The sequence below is a fragment of the Anas platyrhynchos genome, chromosome 3 (assembly GCF_047663525.1).
Source record: "Anas platyrhynchos isolate ZD024472 breed Pekin duck chromosome 3, IASCAAS_PekinDuck_T2T, whole genome shotgun sequence".
NCBI classification, from domain to species: domain Eukaryota; kingdom Metazoa; phylum Chordata; class Aves; order Anseriformes; family Anatidae; genus Anas; species Anas platyrhynchos.
Genome location: NC_092589.1, coordinates 86,766,439 through 86,782,614, shown reverse-complemented (window position 1 = coordinate 86,782,614; position 16,176 = coordinate 86,766,439). Strand labels below are relative to the sequence as shown.

General features: G+C 38.2%; 1 long non-coding RNA gene across 1 annotated transcript in view; it reads right to left on the bottom strand.

The window, feature by feature from the left end:
• Positions 1–553: 553 nt before the first annotated feature.
• LOC110352380 (uncharacterized) overlaps positions 554–16,176 on the bottom strand; it is an 81,354-nt gene continuing 65,731 nt past the window's right edge. Inside the window, exons 4-5 of the long non-coding RNA XR_002401288.4 lie at positions 6,326–6,435; positions 554–1,476 (exon numbers count right to left, since the gene is read on the bottom strand). This is a non-coding gene — a long non-coding RNA (uncharacterized lncRNA). The remainder of the gene's footprint in view (positions 1,477–6,325; positions 6,436–16,176) is intronic.

The window sequence follows — 16,176 nt, the reverse complement described above, 5'->3', positions numbered from 1 at the left end:
TGCACTAATGGCCTGTTCTACCTTTACAGATGATTCTGTCCCTCTGTCACTGCCTGTGACAGAGTTTATTTCTTTCCCTGTTGTCTCCTGTGAACAGTAGGCTCAGCCTGAGCAGAACATCCTGTGCTGGTTGGTACCATGCTTTTGGCAAGCCCAATGGCACAGTGGGGATCCTGGTGGTATTTAAATCTCTCTGAAATGGTTTGAAAATAATTTTGTGGAGTGGCTATGGATTTGAGACTTGTGAAAATAAATGGTAATGGTGAACGGGTCCCTCTCATCCACTTCAGACCACAGAATTATGTTGGCTCTGTGTGGTACTTGGCTATCAAAACACACTTACCTCTTGTTTCCATTTCTGCTTAAACCACAGCAAGCAGTACTACAGAGTACACTTTTTTCATAGCAGACATTAGCTTGTATTGAAATCTCTAGGCCACTCAAATGTTTAAATGGTAGCTTGAGAGGTCTGTCATTTTATTGGGGGAAAAAAAAAAAAAAAGAAAGAAAAAAAAGTAAAAAAAAGTATAAGATTTAATTATTTCAGAATCAGAAGCAAAAGAATTTCAGTAAACACTGTAGTCATCTGATCTGCAAGGGCATCTTGTTTAAAGACTTCATAAGCAGTTCATTATCTATGAATGTGCTATGGGCTATTTTCCAATTAATCTATCAATTTTATTCAGGTCTGCATACTAACAATATAGATCAAAAGAAAATATATTCCTCTAGCTTCAAGTAGTTTTGCATTGCACTGGTAATTTACTTTGGAGTTGTTTATTTCTTCTTTCTTTTTTCCCTTCTAACCATCCCTGAAACATTAGCCAGATTATGGTGTTGGAGGACTTGTGTTCTCTAATAACCTACTTGCAAGGTGATGCTGAAAAGACTTTTCTCCTCAAAACCAGAAATATTCTCTCTGGTTATAGATAGATTAAAGGAAGTTTGAGGAGCACAAGAGGATAGGGAGAATCTCAAATTTTAACAGCAGTAAAATACAGCACCTCTTTATTGGAAACATCGATCAATAGCAGAAGGGAAAAGTAATCAGCATTATTTGCATTTGCCAGTATTTTTTCATGAGTAGCCTAGTAGCTCTCTTCTTCTCAACAATGTAGTATATAGGCTGTAAAGCCATACCTTAAGAAAATATTCACCTAGGATGCCAAAACCTGTCACAGTCCAATCAAAATATAATCAAGAGTACTATTAATTTCTAGTTAAAGCATGGAACTAAAATGTGTCCAGTCAAATAAATAACATACTTATCTACTTTAAAAATTAATGAATTTAAAGTGAAATAATTCTGCACTAGTTTGCTAATGCACAGCATAAAAATGTCACTGTCATTTGCTCTATTTCTGATTAGGCATCTTGTGTTTCATCATGTTTAAAAATGCTTCCTGCAGTCAGTCTCAGTCATTTTCAGGAATAAGTTTACCGTGTTTTGACACAAACACTTTCCTCGGACTTCACCTGTAAAAAAAAAATCTTGAATTATTCTGAGAGTGACCAAAAAAGAAAGTGAAATAAGCAATAGTTGAATGCTATTTTTTCCAAATTAAGAAAATTTCCTCAGAACACTCATTAGTGTTTCATTTTTTGCCCAGTTAGCTGTTGGACGGGGAGTCTGCCTTGTGCTATAAACACAGAAGTTTTTTATCTTCTCTTAGAAAGCATGGGAAAATGGTTTTCATATCAAATATTGGATATTCAAACTTTGGATGATTTTGCTATGTTTGGGTGAAAGGCTAAAACATCAAAATACCCAAGTAAATAAAACATCCTGCAGTTGCTAAGTGCTGTCTGAATAGAGTAGATGAGCTTTCCCCTTGAAGTTTTTTGTTTATCAGCATTCATATAGGCAAACAGGTTTTGTTCAGAAAGATGTAGTTGGAGGAATATCATTGTAAGACCACAAGCATTGATGTGAACGTGAATATTTGGTGTGTTTCATCGTTTATTATTTGTTACTCATTTCATCTGACTGCACAAAATAAAAGCTGAATTTCACATAGCATCCTGTGTAAGTAAGTGTCAAAGTCTCAGATGTCAGTATTTAAGACCACAGACACAAAGAGCCACTGCCAAATCTGTATATTATGTATTTCCAGAATTGCCACAAATGGCTGATTTCTTAGTTTATCAGTAAAGCTACTGATCAATAAAGAGGATTCTCATTAAACTACATTTGATTTTTCTTATTAAAAAAAAAAAAAAAGCATCTAGGATGGGATTCAAACTGAGACCAAGACATCTAAATCTAAATCTACACATCTACATAAAGGCACTCAAATATATACACATCTGAGCTCGTACTAAATGCTGGGGACACCAACTCAGTACCATCAACCATGTACTGAGAGAATAGAGTTCTTTAATTGACAGGCTGTATGGCAGGTGTCCAGCGTCATCTTACATTACACTCCCCCTACAGAGAGGGATCTGGGGGTTGTGGTTGACAGCAAGCTGAATATGAGCCAGCAGTGTGCCCTGGCAGCCAAGAGGGCCAAGTGTATCCTGCGGTGCATCAAGCATGGCATTGCAAGTCGGTCAAGGGAAGAGCAAGGGAAGAGTAACGGAAGCACTCTACTCTGCGCTGGTGAGGCCTCACCCCGAGTACTGTGTGCAGTTCTGGGCACCACAGTACAAAAAGGATGTGAAACTGTTGGAGAGTGTCCAGAGAAGTGCTACAAAGGGACTAGAAGGGAAGGGACTAGAGGGGAAGACATATGAGAAGCGGCTGAGGTCACTTGGCCTGTTCAGCCTGGAAAAGAGGAGGCTGAGGGGAGACCTCATCATGGTCTACAGCTTCCTCACAAGGGTGAGTGGAGGGGCAGGCTATTCTCTTTAGTGACCAGTGACAGGATCCGAGGGAATGGAGTCAAGCTGCAACAGGGGAGGTTCAGGCTGGATATCAGGAAGAGGTTCTTCACTGAGAGGGTTTTCGCACACTGGAATAGGCTCCCCAAGGACATAGCCACAGCACCAAGCCTGTCAGAGTTAAGAAGCATTTGGACTGTTCTGTTCACTTAGTCATATGGTCTGCAATTCTGGGTAGACCTGTGTGGTGGCAGGAGTTGGACTCGATGATCTTTGTGGGTCCCTTCCAACTCAGGATATTCTATGATCTATGATTCTATATGCTGTGAGCTATCTTTGCTATCTTCATTTGCTGCTTCTAAAGTGTGGAGGTCTGCTGTGCCTGTCCTATCTGCCAAGCCTGTCCAGGTCTCCTGAGCATCTCAACCACTAGCAGCCTGTAGACAAGTAAGTCCCATCCCAAGTGACTGCTCTGGGGTGAGATGAACTGTTCTCCAAGCATGAATGACTGCATTGACTGTGACAGGAGTTTCAACCCCCGGCAAATGCCTACTTGTAGAAACCCTAATTTGAATATCTTCTTTTTCAACTGAATTGCACTGACAAGCTTCCCTTTGTTAAAAAACTTTTATTTATAATATATATATATACCAAATAATAAATATATAATATATATATACAAAACAATATTATTCCAAGAAACTCTAGGAAAACAAAGTTCTTTATTCCCAAAAATGCAAGGAAAATAAAAGGTTGTCTTTTCTACACTCTTTCAGGACTCAGAGCATTATAGATTTGTTTTCTTCTGCTGCTTGTGAGGGCTGGAATGAATTTTTTTCCCATGTGTAGATGTGATGTACTGAGAAGTACTCTGCATCTTTTCAGCTAACAGTTCCCATAGCTGTAAATCAAGTCTGTAAATCCATCATAATCCAGGGAGTGTCAAAAATGGTAGACAAGAGTGTCATTTTAATGTTCTTTTATGCTGTTTGTGACTGTATAAGCAGTTTATGCCCAGAAGAGGAACTTTAATAGGAAAGACTTGAGCTGAGGTTTCATAAGATGAAGCATTCAGGTATTTTAAGATATGCATGGCCTACAGCTCATTCCCACCTTGTGCTGTGTGTCATTGCTCTTCTGCAGAGCTGGAATAGCTGCTTGTGTGGCTGCACTGTGAAATGAGTCAGGGAGCTTATCCAGCTCAAAAATAAGCCAGTCAATAAAGAAGAGTTTTTTTTATAGCAAAATCAATCCTCATGTCCAGTTTGCAGTGTAGCCACTAGAAGCAAAGTTGGAAAGAGTGCACATGGGTATGAGGACAGGCAAAGGGTCTGGAGAGAGAATGAAAGATGCAAGAATAGGACAAGAATATTTTAAAACAGTGTTGTAATACATGGCTTTGTCATGCGAAAATGAAGTTTGAAGTAACCTCATTTCAGAACAGGTATCTGACAGGTACAATGCTCTAACTGAACTCCACCCTGCAATTTCCATCAGAAAAGGTGCTACCCTCTGAGATAAACCCATTAATGGAGCAAAATCAGATGGGAAATCTATTGCTTTTGCAGAGATTTCTGGATCCCAGATGTCCTGAGAGTTGCTGGAGTCACTGGACTCTTTTGCTAAGTCAGTCAATAGCCTTGCTTCTCTGCAGGAGATAAAAAACCAAAATGCACATGTTTTGGTAGATGATCATTCTCTTAGGTAGGGAATGATATCAAGATCCTGGGAGAAGGGCAGGCTGCATAAGTCCACATCTCCCAGTGTGCCAGCCTGACCACATGCTTTGCCAGGGGCACCTTCAGATCTGGTGAAAATGAAAGTGTGAAAATACTAAGTGATGGAGGAGCACCCTTCACTACGCAAGATCTCTCATGGATCTGTCCAGGACACCTGGGTTGTATCACTGGTCTCTGCATGCATGGTGTCAGCTGCTAGGACCTGGCTGTTTGTCATCTAGTTACCCAGATACGTGGCCAAGACCATCTTTCTCAACCTAGAGGACATCTCCAGGCAGTTTTAATTAAAATGAAAACAAAAATATATATAAATATATATATTATATGGTTCCTTCCCACCCTGCCAGTAACCCCCACACTTGCTTGCACGGACTTCACAACACAAGAAGTGATGAGACTGTGCCAAGAGCTAAATTGTTTGGAGCCATGAGGGCTCCAGCGTTTGGGTTCACTTGGCCTCGGCTGAGATCCAGGGTGTCACTGGCTGCTGAGGTGGTCACACCTCAAGCTGCAGCCCTTCATTCATTCACACACGTTCTCCTCTGCCAAACTGATGTTGTTGCTTAAGATATATTTGACAGCAGATTTGCTTCCAAAATCATCATCTGTTCCCAATTTCCTAGTCAATTAGAGAGCAGTTCACAGGCGCAGAAGGGAACAATAGACTCTGAGGCGATAACGTTACGACATGCTGCACTGTTCAACTACTTGCTTTGCTATCATGGTGTGCATTTAATCTTGCCACGAGCTAGAAGCCTTAATTATGATCTTGCGTCTTCCATTGTTTGAGGCAAATGACTAAGTGGTTTATAAAGACAATTAGATTGGGATCTGTTCTAACTAATCTCTTTCCGAGTATAATATCCTATTAGATACACCAGGTCTTTTTTTCTGGGGCAAGAGGATTTAATTAATTGGCATTGTTCAATCTTCTTTGGTTGTCACCAACCACCTTTACTGCTCCTCCCACACTTAAATGAACAGAGTTAAAGCTACAGGTACTTGGATGACAGAAAGTAGATGAGAATGGTAAGTCCAAGACACTCTTTGGTGAAAATGTATTTATTATCTGGGCAAGACCAAACTGTGTGATGGTTTGTCCTGATCATGAAGGTCTTGTATTTGGGAGAAGGGAGGGTGCCTGGCCATTCATTCATTTCAAACTTGACTTTAGGATCACACAACTTGTTTGTGCACAGGGATATATACATACTCATATATCACACCATCTTTGCACTAAAGTGGTCATTAACCAACCCATTATACTGAGATAGAACAATAACTTTAAAAGCAGAAAAAACTTCTGATTTTTCTCCCTCTTTCATTCCTACAAAGGCATGTTTATCTTCAGTAGCTCACAGCTTAGCACTGCATTTCTTGACCCCTTCGCAGTCTTTGTGGACAATTAGATTTTTGTCACAGCCCCCACTCAGCTACTATTCCAATGATGACCATTAAGACTGTAACCACTGACAAACATATAGTATACGTCTCCATCAACACTCTCTAAAGCAGTTTCTGTGGCTTAACAAAACTAAAGGTCATTACAAAAATAATGACATTAGTAGATAACAATGGGGCCAGCAATTTTATCTCGTCATTTTAATTTGTACTCACACCTAGCACCAAGGGCAAAGTATATGCGATCAGAAGTTAGTATAAGAGACTCTGGAACTATGTTTTTCAAATTAGCAATTCAAAATAAATAATTAATTAAAAAGAAAAAAAGACTTGTTTTCTCCGTATATGAGATAGATACTTACACGTTGCTTACTGATGAGACTTCTAAACATAAAGAGCACACAATGCAGCCACAAAGAAGGGTATCTGTTGGTCCACATTGTTATGTGTCAGGTCTGAATTACCAGCAGCCCTGAAAAAATGTGAGTACTTCAGTCTCAAGAAGATAAAACCAAAATGGAAACATAATAACAGTTTTCAAAGCAATTCAAAAGTACCAGCAAAACAGAAGAGAATTAATTATTCTCCAGATCCCCAACTGATGAAAGGACCAAATGTAACAGGTTTACATCTGAAATTCAGGAAATGGGGCAAGAATAACTTCCTAAGCATAAACGGCCCAGCAATGGAATAGGTCACAGGGGGAAATATTGAGCAATTATTGACTGAGAGTTTTTGAGAAGTGTTTAGGTGTATTTCCATCAGAACTGGTTCAAGCATAACATTTCCTGCCAGAAAACATTGGAGGACAATAGAGAAGACAACCCAGGCAGGCAGGGTTCAGTTTCCTATTGTTTCAGCAAGGAGTGGAAGGACAAGTGCAGGTGAAGACGTACCTTGTCAGTAAAACACTCTGAAGGAATCTAGTGTCCATCAAGAGGGCCTGATGGATGTTGATAGGTTTAGTTGGTGCAATCTGGAATAACTATTGCCCCCATGAAACTAACATGTATTTAATGAAGTATGAAAAGAAGTAAAAATCAATTTTTCTTACCATCTACTGAGTCACTAAATGATTGCTTTCCTTTTTAAATTATCTATAATTAGTCTCCCTTATCTATTAATCTAAAAATGACACTTCTGGTTATCCTAGGGTTATTAAGTCTTGATAATGAGAGCTGAAATACTGTCAGCCTAGAAATTTTCAGAAACTGTCTCCAAGATTAGGGTACATATAATTTTCCTAAAACTAGAAAAAAAAAATGTCCACAGCATACCATAAGTTATTTTATTACCACGTTAGTTAACATGGTACTGCATGCAGCAAAAGTCCAAACTTTTACTGATACATGATTCTAGAAATACAGTTTTCAAAAATACATATAGCCAGTGAATCTTAAATACTGTAAAAAAACAGTTTAGGTTCTCTTCTGAATCGTACTTAATACCAACCTGGGTCTTAGAATGTATTTACAAAGTTTGACAGTATTCTTAGGGCCCACATAGCCTATTTCCCACATTCAAATATTTTAGGAATAATGTACTTTATTCCCTTTACTTATAGCAGTAAACCTTGGAGACACATACATTTTCAAATTTTGAAGAGTATGTTTACAAATTAAGAATTAGAAAACTTAGAGTGATCTAAAATAAAATAAAATAACAGTGTCTTGAAATTTGTGACCCACATAAACTTACTTTATGAAGCTTAATGTAGAGATTAAAAGATTTAATAGTCGATTTTAATTTTTAGTTGTGTAACCAAAAATATACTTTAATCTTCAGAAAATAACCATTCCCTTTACAGTACTTTGATCACCTATTTTTATAAATTCCTTTTATAGATGCAGCTGAGCAGCTTCTGAATGAGAATCCTTGAGAATTTCAAAATAACATCATGAAAGACCTCTCCTTGTGATAAGATATGTTTAAGTTACTAGGCTGGGTCTCTTGCTCTACCAAATGTTCCAGTGATTTAGAAAGACATTTTGAGTACACAGAGAAGGAAGATTGTTTTCCTAAATATGGGTTTTAAGTAATTCTTTAAAACAATACGGAGTTTGGATACTCTTCCTATTTGATATTTCACCTACTTATTTATGCTTTGCATCACTTTAAGTTGAAACTACAAATATTCTGCAACATATTAAAAATATTCCCAGGAAGTCCACCTTCAAAAATGGCTAGAATTGTACCTAAGGTTGAAGAATATAATTACTGAAAAATTATTTCCTTAGTCCATCAAATGTAGCAAATAGCAGCTGTAAATTAAGAACTTAAGGTTTCTTTATTTCTTTTTCACTTTAATTCAGTATTTATATAAACACCTTATGTATATTTTAGTCTTTTGCCCTCAGCGTTATAGAAACTAAGAACTATCTGAAGCTTTAGAATATCTCAGAGATGTTCCATGTGTCCATTGTCTATACCCTTTTTCTCCTTTCAACTTGGAGATTCCTCAGATTAATAGCTAATCCTAGGAAGAAATAATGTTGTTCTTTATTTGAGAATTGACTTGGCTCAAGTTCTACAAGGGCTACCAGTTGGCATAAAACACACCCCAAGCACATACAACACCAGCATCTTTAAATAGCATCCTGTGGAAGTAAAATAAAATGCTATCAAGCTGTATCTAAAAGCAGGAATGTGGTCAATCTTTCTTTCCATGAAGGCTCCTGGTTTTAAGCTTGACCTATCCTCAGTTCAGAAAAGGCAACCACTCTGCTTTCTGAGCCACTGTGGGCTTTCAACATATCAAGAGACTAAAGAAATGCAAGTTATGAGAAGCTACTTCAGCATTTCAGACAAGTTCTGCTCATGATGTTATGTGTCAGCAGGAGTTGAAGAAGAAGAGAAAGAGCATTAGTGTTTTACATACATTTGCTCTGAGTAAGGAGTCTAGAAAAATGCAAAGAGCCTTAATTTCTGAGTTTCTCTTGTAAAACGTTGTGTAAAACTGGCTGATAGAAAACTTCAAGTAACATTATAAATAGTGCTGTCATACAGGTCATAATTTCTGCAAGCTGAAGCATGCCAGCATGGTGTTAGGATTCATATGAAAATAGGTGTAGAGTGCAATTTTTCCCTTCAAGTTTATAGAAAAGGTAATTTGCCTTTTACTTTAGAAAGAAAAATCTTTCAAGCGCTATAATAGACAGAAACAGTTTCCAAAATACAAGCCTTGTAATTTTTCCTTCCAATGATATCTGTCAGGGTACAGCACAAGCCAGCTGGTGGATTCTTAGCTACAAAGAAGCAGAAATGGGGGTATCCTTGGCTGGGGTGTCCCCACAGCACTACATGAGACCCCAAGGTCTCCAAAGGAAGGGGCCATACTACAGACCTCCATGAGGGGGGAATGCACTCGGTCCTGATATTGGATTTCACATTCACCATCCAGCATACTGGGGGAAAATGACAAAAAGACAGACAAAAGGAGTCTTTCAAAAGCATAAAACACCTAATCCAAAACTAAACTTCTGCCTGCCATCCCCTCCCTGGCTGCTCACCAAGGTATTTCCTAGCTACTCACCTGTTAAGCTAAATCTTGTATTCCATCTACCTTTCTTCAAGTGTCATCCGAGTGAGCAGTATCTATATTTTTGGACTGGAAAGGTTTTTAATGAGTTTGTCAGTGTTTTTTTTTTAATAACGGTCTTAGGTCTTGTTCCTAAGGAACTTCACAGAGACCCAGGATCCTGATTTTCTGGGAGAACAGGCACTGCTGTAGAAATACCTAAATAAAGAGTTTATCATACAAGTCACAAATACAGCCATCATGCTTCCTGGGAACCTGAAAGTACAAAGCAACTCTCTGGATCAAGGCAAAATACACCAAGCATGTTAAGGAGGGTGGATAGTATTTTTTAACAGTGTTTGTAGAGGAACCTTCATCAGGGAGCAACAGGGAAAGGAACCATAGCAGATATCCAAACTGCAGCAGCTCGCGTGCACCAGATTCTTATCTGCAAGTTTTATTTCATGCTGAGTATGTTGTGCTCTAGCTTAACCCACTCCTAAAATAGTTGTTTGTTTTTTTTTTTTTAAAGCTAGGTTTCAAGAGGTTATACTCCAAGATGATAAAGCATCATAATATTTTGTCAATGTATGACTGAGGTAAATATCGTGCTCAGAGAACATCTAGTGTTCATCAAAGCATTGAGTTTTGACACAGACAAAGCTCTTTACTCACTTAGTAACTGCTCTACTAGTCTGATTCAATTGCAAATGTCCTGGCAAATAGCATAATGCTGAATGCAGAGAGCTATGAGCCATTCAGTTCTTTGTGGATGGTCCATTTACCACAATAAAGAAATGAGGGTCAATGGGGGACTGCAGGTATTGATTTATTTATTTCATTTTTAATAAAGTTCATTCATTCAGGACCATTAGGCTGCACATCCAATCAACCATAGAATCATATCAATTTCTTACAGTATCCTCCTTTTTTCCTATTGTTTTTAACAAGTTTTTTACATCTTGTTTTACTTTTAACTATAAAACCCTCACAAGGGAATTTCTTCATCTAAGTTCAGATATTACCCATAATAATTAAGTTCCAGTCCTTTCTCAGGTGTTACAGAAGTGCAAATAAGTATAATAACAAGCCAAATTTCTTGCTTCTGTAACTCCATTGACTTAAAAGTGTTCAGCTGCAGATAATGTCAGATAATAATTCCCTTCAATTGTCTGCAGGTAAGACCACCAGACCAAAAAGGTGCCATAACAGCAGCAGATTCAACAACAGAATATAGAGAACTAAAACTACTGTTATTATATGAGCACAGACAATGATCCATTTTGAACCATCAGATGGTTCTTTGAAAACTGGTCTGGAGGTTTCTGATAATGTTATCTTTTGAGACAATCCAAGCAGAAGATGCTCTGTGGAACTTCATGAAAAGTAAACCAACATCATAGCTGAGAAAAGTCACTGATCTTCACCTCACCCATGTTTAAATGTTTGGGATTTGTGTGTGTGTATGTGTGGTGGTTTTGTTGTTATCGTTGCTTGGTTGTTTTTATTTATTTATTTATTTATTAAATCAGGCTTCAGAAACTGGTGTAGTGAACAGCAGGGTTAATGAGGTAGCATTTCTTAGAGCTGATAAAATTCTGTCTTTGGATACAGTTTACACAGCTCTATTAAAAGTAGTGGAATTTATCCACAAGGACATAACACAATCAGCCTTACCACGTGGCTTTTCATCTTACACTTAAGTTGAATTTGGTGTATGATTTTGTCAGTGCTGCATTTGGCTTCTGCTCACATTCCTGTATTTTCACATATTCCAAGCTGGTTTTCTTTACTGACCATCAGGAGCACTTAGTGGATGTGCTTTAATTTTCAGATTCAATGTAAAGACACACGCAGCTCTGGGAGATGTCCAATAAGTTTTTGTTGAAACAGATACCCATAAACTGAGAGTTTAAGTCACATTATTATTTGTTCTGAACTAAAATAATTACATCTTGCCTCTTTTTTTTTTTTTCTGGTAAATTGAAGAGATTTTTTGTACTCAAATACACATGACTACACTTACTCATCTTTTTGCACTACTATTAGGAATACTTTATCAAATATTTTGTATGGAAAAACTCAATGTGAAAAGGTCTTTTTGTGGGGTTAATTCTACCCTGACACAAAACTACTGACTAAAGTGTGTTTATTCCAGGGATGATTATGGACAGGTTTTTTTTACTTTAAATTAAATACAGATTATAATTACAATGAATCACTGCAAAATGGCTGAATAATTTGAAAATGTAATTAAGTGAAAAGTGTATTAGCTTTAAAAAAACATTTAGATATCTCTAAGTGTGCTGCCATGGCTTAGATTATTGCATTCCTGTGACCGCAACTGCTACTAAGGACCATGTTTTAATGACTTTCTAATGATTCATCATTGAGGGCATTCTGATGACCTGATATTCTAGCAGATGAAGCGGATTTACAGAAAGGTGTCATTTGGGGAAAAACCTTTGATAAATCTGAACAGAACTGCAAAAAGCTTCAAAAAGATAGATGACTGTCATCATTTTTATATGTGTTTTGCTATGTAATTGCTTTTTCACTGGCATTACAAGTTTAAATCTCTGAAAATAGGATTCTTTTTCACAAGGGGAATCCAAGCTTAGGGAGTGAAACACTTTGTATCCAAACATACAGAGAATATTATCCACTATGACTCCTGACAAGGGATTTTAAGAAGACATGCACACATCCTTTCTTAAAGCCATGTGTACATGGCGCACATCCACCCCTGGGCAGAGCTCTGAGGAGCACCCTGAAGGTGAGGCAGCCATGAGGAGAGAAGTGTGTCCCTGGGCAGGATGGAGCAGAAGCATTGCTCTCTAGGGAGTGGAACTAAAATCTTATGGCACTTGGATGAGGACTTCTTGTGGCTTGGTCTCCACAGTGCTTCCAGTGGGCATCTGGGATGGCCTGCATGACACATGATAGCAGCACACCCATGAGATGCTCCCTCCAGGTGAGAAACATTGGTGAGCACAAAAGTGGGAGGAGGCCAATAAAACCTTGGAGGTTACAGTGCTTTCAAATCACCCTTTACAATTTCCAGACCCCTAACAGCTGCAGGGACAGCCAACCAACCACTGCATCATCCCCTGCTTGCTGTTTGGGTGGGTTTTAATGGCCAAGAAGGTACAACTGCAAACTGGGAAGGCACAGTTTGGGATGCCCCCCTTTCTGCCTCATTATGCCCCACTGTCACCCACAGCCCTTGGGCTCCTGTCCCCGCAGGGTGGGCAGCCCTGTATTACAATCAGCCATGAAATTTGCTTTGTTATTTCTCTACTATTATACTAGAGATTAAAATAATAATAATAATAATAAACTGCAGAAAATGTATCAAACTGCAATAACTTCATGTGAAATGGATAGTAAATCTTCCTATCTTTTAACAAAATATAGTAGGCACAGCATTAAATAAATTAGCACTGCTGCTGTTTGTTCTATGTTCAATAATGCAAACCTGTTCCTTATTTGAGGTTCTGTATAAATTTAATATATATATAGTATTACAACAAGGTCACTTTGGAATAATCTCTTTGATTAATTCCAGGGAGGCGGCATATGGAGGGAAAAAGTAATCTTGAATGGAAAATATATAATATCAGTATACACAGAAATGGCAAACAGCCTGCTTTCAAGTCAGAGTACATAAATGGCAACTACTATAGTTTTGCTTATGCTGCACAGCCAAGTGCAGTTGCAACGCTGCCAGTTGTTCTCCATAATAAAATAAACTCTTTTGGATTTTATTCAGTGCAGACCTTCTTGCCATGTTTGTCACTGTAGTATCACAATACTTTACATTAAATAATTTTTTAATTGTTTTTTTTTCTTCAGATGAATTCTCTATACTAGCTGCTCTACTCTGTATATAATAATATGCTATCAATCAGGATGAGAATGGCTTACCAATAAATAAATAAATAAATAAGAAAAGAAAGGAAGAAAAAAAAAAAAAAAGTAATATCCTTTATTATGTTTCTCCTCAGCACAATATTGTTTGCAAACACTTCAAGGCAACCAACAGCACTGGGAAATAAATTTCCATTATACTGTGGGCATGGACAACAGAAATCCAAGCAATAAGAACACCTCCTCTGCTCTGGGCACACTACAGTGTCAATACCTACTCAGTATTGGTCGTCAACATTCAGACACATGTATCGATTGCTGGATTAGGTAGATATTAAAATATAAAAGTGCTTGCATTCCATCCTCTACATTTTTTATATCTGAAATTGTTGTGAAACTTTACTAATTCCAAGGCACCATTGTGCTCCTCTATTCTGACTGATAAATGAAGGCCATTGGATTCTGGTTCAAACCAAGCAGCTGTGGAGCATCTCTGCATATAACTATCTTGCTTCAAAGACTTTTCCAGGGATAGAGAACTTACTGCAGCCTCTCATAAACTGCTGCATCAGACTTTTGATCTGGCTGTGGACGAGGAGGGGGGGAGCACCCATTGTTCTGACTCCCATTACTGTCAACTGCCAGCTAGTGGATGCAGCATTCCACTGTCCTACTGGTTTGAAGAACTCTCTATTGCAATAGCTGTTCTCCATGTAGGTGTTCATCGATGAATAATTCTTCAGTCAGTCCTTTGGTATGCTCAATAGACACACCTCCTCAGACCCTTTGTTCTTAGACTTTTTTCTCTGATTCTTTCATTATTTTAATAACTCTTCCCTGAACACTACAAGTTTCAAGATCTTTCTTGAATCATGAGCACAAAAGCTGTGCCCACAATAACATCAAACCAGTAATAGAGTCTCTTTCCTGTTATTCATCATTCCCTTCAGCAGATGTCCAAGGATTGCATTAGTACGTCAACCACACTGTTTTCTGGGAAACTCTGGTTCATCTGAGGATCTGTGATGACCCTCATGTCTCCTTCAAAGACAAAGCTTCCCAAGGCAGAGTAGCCCTTGCTGTCATTATGGCTTTCTGTCTTTGTTCCAGACATGTGACCTCTCAATGAACTGGACTGACTTGTCCGTACTGCTTTCATGCTCCAGTGTCTGCATGTGCCCCAGGTCACCTGATGGCTTAAACTCACAGAGATCCCCCAGAGCACTTTAGAGTACATCTTGGCTATCCTCTCAACTCTGTATCAGGGTGGGAATCATGTAAACTTCAAAACCCCTAAGGTCTGTTTACTCTTCCTTGTTTCAGTGGGGTCAGAACGGAACTCAAATCAGACCTGCAGGGGAGGCAGGAGGTCCTGAGCTTCCTGACAAAGTCTCTGAGCTGGGAAGTGAGAGGATCATGCTGGTGGAGTGGACACCAGCTAAGAATCAGGGAGAATGAACAAGGACTTTCTTCCTTCATTATTACACATGTTGCACAATATGTTTTTGTACAGTGTCCTCTCTTACAACCGGAGAGAGAAACAAAAGTGCTTAAAGTATTAGAAAAACCTGTCTTATCAATGACTGAAAAAGCATCCGTGTTTTCCATGGAAAATGAGCACAACAGGAAATGAAAGAGAAGTACCATAGATTGCAGATGATATGGAAAAACATTTTTAGTATTTGTATTCCCTACCATTCAAGTAAAAAAAGATATAGTTTGAGTAGGTAAACTTTCTGCAGATGTCATGCACGTACACAAATGGATTGGAAATCGTTTGAACTACATCAGGTCCGAGATTTCAGATGTTAGATCGTGTTGGGCTACTTTCATACTTGCACCTACATCTACTTTTTATAATTGCAAGTTATCAAGTTGGATACCTCTGTGAGCAACTCTCATAGCTTTCCTCTGTCATTAGCTTTGAAAAATAATAGAGACCTTTCCCCTACTCTTTGTTACATGCATAAAAGAAAATATAATGTATGTGCTTGTCCTATACCCACTAGGAATGTCTTTTTTTTTTCACTAATCTCTTGTACTCTTATGAGTACTTTTCAATACTCATAAGAATCAAAATGCCAGACTTCCTAGAGTTCAGCCCTCCATCAACTGTTGCCACACTTTAGATCTTCTTGTATAAGTTGTAATTTGTAGAGGCTTTGTGGATGAATGATGCTCGCAGAATTTTTTCTTATACCGCTAGTATCAACATTTTTGAATTTGTGTCATTTAGTCTCCTGTGTCACTGCTTTGCTAGCAGCAATTCTCCATCCATACCAAAGTTTTCCTGAAGAGCCCTGATTCAGCTCTTTTAGCATGAACATTTGCGTACTCTAAAAAGCTTTTAGACTCTTCAGGAAAGTCAAAAAGCATTCAATATAGCTGCCCTCTTCCTTTAAAAAAACATTTGTGGTGGACTAATATATTGCCTCAAACATGCTAATTACATCTGGTAATGGTTGTGTATTGCATTACAGGACAGGTGCAGTAAACTCAACAGCCGCACTCTTTACTTGTTGCACTCAATCATGTTAATGAAAGCAATAAATCAATGACATGTTCCAAACCTTGACTTACCCCAGAAAAGAGAAACATTAACAAAATTTAGCAGATCTAGCTCAGAATTTCTCACCCACGGATAACTCTTTTTTCACCCTGGAAAGGATTAAATTCTTCTTTCATCAGTAGAACGATCCTGCCAGATGCTAAGCATGCATATGAAGACTCCCTATTTTTAGGGACTATATTAACTTTGAAAGAGGTACACTGTTCAGATTAATGATATGAAGAGCAGAGGGCTCAGATTAATGATGTGGCAAACAG